General features: G+C 31.5%; 1 long non-coding RNA gene across 1 annotated transcript; it reads left to right on the top strand.

The window, feature by feature from the left end:
- Positions 1-6: 6 nt before the first annotated feature.
- On the top strand, positions 7-3,815 carry LOC107438493 (uncharacterized). The gene is made up of 2 exons (XR_001583379.3): positions 7-457; positions 3,375-3,815. It is a non-coding gene; the product is annotated as an uncharacterized lncRNA (long non-coding RNA).
- The last annotated feature ends 723 nt before the right edge of the window (positions 3,816-4,538 follow it).

The following is a 4,538-nucleotide window of genomic DNA, read 5'->3' as shown; positions in this document are numbered from 1 at the left end:
CAATACCGCACACCCTCGGTCCCTACACAGACTGATCCAAGTGGTCACCCACCCGCACACTGACCGTAGCCAGTGATGCTTGACTTCGGTGATCTGCTGGGAACCGTGTCTTAACGATCAGTCCACTGCGGGACAACCTAATAGAGGAACAGTGCCATTTATTTTTTTCTCAAGAACTCCATTTTGCTCCCCAAACCTTATTTTTGTCATGTATGTTTCTTAGTCTAATTTCAGGATGAATGAGAAAAGGGCCGTAAGGCCTCAGACGCCCAGTTCCACTACAATGAACGAGCGAACGAACCTCTTCTTCTTCCAACTCAAGAATCCTCTTCTTCATCTAACTGAACTTAACTCAACTATTCTACTTCATCCAACTCAACTCAACTATTGCTTTCATCACTTCGCCGTGATTTCTTTTTTCCGAGCAATCTACTAAACAGTCGAAAACATTGATTTGGTAATGTATAATTATGCATTTTTCCGATAGATTTCAGCATTCGAAATTTTAAAATATATTTTTAATTAAAATTATTTGCATTTCTTAGTACAACTAATTTGTATTGAAGTATTTTTGCTTGAGATTTCAAATTTGACATTTTTGCTTATTTAAGTGAAGAGAAATATTTTCCCGTTGCTATTAAATGTGATTTTTTTTTTACATTCAAATCTATGTAATTTTTGATTATTACGATTTAAGTAATTTAAAGTCCTTTATTTAAAAACTTTACTTTTAGATTTAAGCAATTTGATAAGCTTTAGTGCCTAACATGCGTATTAAAATAAGTTTCAAAATAACTCATGTTCCTTATAATTCTTAAAATTATTAAATTGAATCTGTTTCGAGCTAAAAACATAAAAATCGGCCTTGTTATTGTAAAAAAATTAATTTGAATGTAAAATCTCCAGATTGTATAAAAACTTCAGACTGGTATTTACATAAGAACTTTTTATTTTCAAATTTAGATTTATTCGTTTCTTTTGTTCGATCGACGGGGAAAACGAGGAATATTTTTGCCTCTCACAAACTACAAACGCTAAAAAAAAACTTTTTTTAATATATAAATGTATGTGTGAGTGCGCGTGGGTGCGTTACTTCCAGACTTTATAATCTTGAATAATTCTTCCAGAATTTGTGTGTGATACTTTGATCTTTTGTGAAAAAAAATCAATATTTGAATCTTCATAATTTAAATTTACCTGAATTCTCTTTTAGTATACTCTAAAGTTTGAATTATTTATGCAGATGAAAGAGAAATTAACGTAAAGAGTTTTTAATACGATGTATAGTATTCTCGTAAGATTTATTTCAAATATAGTCGAGCCATTTTGCGATAGTTGCTAAGAGTTAAATTTTGCGTATTAAACGAAGCATTAGCGTAAAATAGAAATAAGTTTTTTTTTCCGAAAACTTTTAAATGGATCTTATGACTCAGCATGATGGTTAAATAATTTGTTTAATTTTTGATGTGCAGATTTTAAATCCATTGTTGAACAGCCGATCCAATTTTGGTTTGAATGCTGAATTCCATAGCCCTGAATCCCTTCCGTAGTTTAAATCCCAGTTTGAATTTCCGTAGTTTGAATCCCATTCAGAAAGCACTGAACTTGAAAGAAAGTATTGGAAGAAATTTGCTAAGTGGGGGACTTTTTGATGGAACTAACCCGCATTAGCGTTACATGGAGTGGAAAATCGCGAAAATCTACCACAGTGAGGCTGACTGCTAATCCATAATTCGTCTATCACTGAGAACATTTTACGTCATTACTGTGGTCGATGCGAGCAGGGTGCGACATTCGTATTGACTACTTGACTTGATACTGGGTTACCACGTTTGGAGGCGAGCTCTCTATCTGCTGAGCCACCACGCCTCTGATGACCACATTAATCATTCAATGTATACGCTTTTGATATATCTCCTGAAGATTGGAAGACATCAATTATAATTATTAACAGGATGTGCCCAAAATGTATTCTAGATGCTGTTGCATCTCAATTTCATAAAAATAAATTATAAATTGCATTTTTTATTTAAGAAATTTTCTAGCAATGTATATTCCTGACTCTCATTAAATAAATATTAAATGTTAATATATTAATTTTTTTTGAGATATGGCTGATTATTAATTCACTAACATTGTTAATCAGGTAAATTTTAAAATCATGTAAATAGGGTGTGCATTTATGTATATTTAGATTGTTTCATGTTTACCACCCTTAATGTATAATTTTAGCACTTGTTTTCAAAATGAAGGCGAATAAAATTTATACTGGGGGGGGGGGTATGAAATAAGTTTGAAAGAAAGAAAAAGGCTAACTGCGTCGAATCATTGCTGAAAAAGGTAGACGCGGAATATCAAAACCTGTTTGTGTAATAAAGATAGTTCTAGGAATCTCCTTTTGGATGTTTTCAGTCACTATTCTTTTTAAAAAATTCTGTATATTTTCCTTGTATTTTTATATTTTGCAGGCTTAAAATATTAGAATTTTAGTGTGTTTATTTATTTTTTATTTTTTACAAGAATTTGAAAAAGATTTAAAATTTTCCTTTAACGAAACTTATTGCATATAGCTTTGACAAAACGCAGCTTTTTCTATCCATCGACAAATAATCGTGTTTCCAGTGTTTCGGGCCAAGTCTGGATTCAAATTTTATCAATGTGTTCTTTATCTTATAGCTGCCGCTTTAGGCAATTCCATGATAAATATCCCCACCATTAAGTAAAAAACAATTTTTTCTAGATTTTCACATTTATAATTAGAATCAATCGAAGGCGTTGGAAAATTATTTGTCGTTTCTGAATGGACATTTATAATATCGACTTACCGTTATATTGAAATTTTGTGAGGCTTTGGAAGCATCCTCATAATTTATTCACCTTCTCTGGATCTTTAGATTTATTTTTATGCAAAACAGTCTCTATAATCTTATTTTGTTTCCTTAACCTATTATAAGTATCAAATCTTTCAAGAAGAAATAAATGAGGATTGATAAACCAATTATTTAATTATCAGAATTTATTTAGTGAAGGCAAACACTTCGTATCCTATAATAAATTAATAATATAAGTAACGAAATTTCTGACTAAAATCATAATGCAATATTTTTCAAAACTTAAGTTGAGCTATATAAGAACAGAAAATTTTCACTTTATTTAAGGGCAAGCATCTTAACACTTCTTTACATGAATAAAAAGAATATTTTCACCACACCTGCAAGGAATAGATAAGGTACCTATAACCATGATTGTTTTAAAGCACGTGTTTTGTGCAGCGAAATAGGAGAAATCTCATATTCTTATACACATCTTAAGAGTCACATTGTATACTTAACTTCATAAAAATACTTTTAACAAACTTTAGTTTTTCATTTTAGATTCTGACGATTTGTGACAAAGTAATACCTCACTTAGGCAAGCTATGGACAACGTAGGATGGAAAGGGTATCTTAAATGTGTAACTGGCACTTGCTTGTGTGGGGTCGGCATTCTCCTGGGTTCTGTTGGATACCATGTAACAAATCCTACTGAAAAGGTGGCTTATAATCTCTTAGCGTGTACATCTGTAGTCTTGGGTTCCAGTTTGACTTACCATGCGTTGAAAAACGGAGAAAGCGACGAAAGTATTGGTCCAGAAGTCTTGGCGAATGATATCACTTACATATCAGTCAATGAAGAAAATGGAATGAAATAGAATTGGAACGGAGTATTCCTTCATGAAGCCGAAAGACCTTGTGGACTTTTAAATCATGTTTTAAATTGTATTTCGTTTTACAATTTTATCATCGGATTTGTGTAATAAACATTTTAATTCTTTAGATTTGTTTTTAGTATTAAGAGGCCACCACCTTCGTCATTTTGGGTTTTAGGTACAATTTTCAATGTGTGTTTCCTTGATATTTTTTTGTAATTAGCAAACTGGCCTCAGCCATCAGTGATGCTCGACTTCGGTTATCTGCTGGAAACAGTGTCTTCATGATCAGTAAACTGCGGGACCTAAATTAGGTTGGATTAGGGTGTTCAATATTTTCTGAAAATAAAGTGGTTTTTATTATTACATAAAATGCAAAAATTTTCGAAATTAGAGAAGCCTGTAGCATAAACAAATGTATTAGTAGTGAAACCTTTTGAAATAGCGGTGGTCTAAAATTATCTTTCCGGTTGCTACGCTATAGTAAGATAGTATTAATTCATCTTGGATATTTCCACTAATTTCAACAATTTCAATGGAATTTTGTTTAAGTAAAGTTACTATTGTTTGGAGTTTGTATTTTCACTAAAAAATTTACTATAGAAATTTACAAAATTGTTCCCAAGAGTAGTGCAAGCAACAGAATTAAGATTCAAAAGTTCAAAATATAATCTTGATGTAGTATCTAAAGTAGTCTATAAACATATTAGTAAGGGGAAAATTTCAATAAAATGGCTTAAAATTAGCAACGTGGATCAGGTGGAGAAAATATCTGAAAAGTAATTTGAGTCCAGGTGTATTTCATGTGTCTAATACTTTGAAATATTTTTAACTAATTTTTTTTCAATAC

The sequence above is a fragment of the Parasteatoda tepidariorum genome, chromosome 2, assembly GCF_043381705.1.
Source record: "Parasteatoda tepidariorum isolate YZ-2023 chromosome 2, CAS_Ptep_4.0, whole genome shotgun sequence".
Lineage (NCBI taxonomy): Eukaryota > Metazoa > Arthropoda > Arachnida > Araneae > Theridiidae > Parasteatoda > Parasteatoda tepidariorum.
Note: the sequence above shows the minus strand (reverse complement) of the source record. Positions and strands in the feature narration are given on the sequence as shown.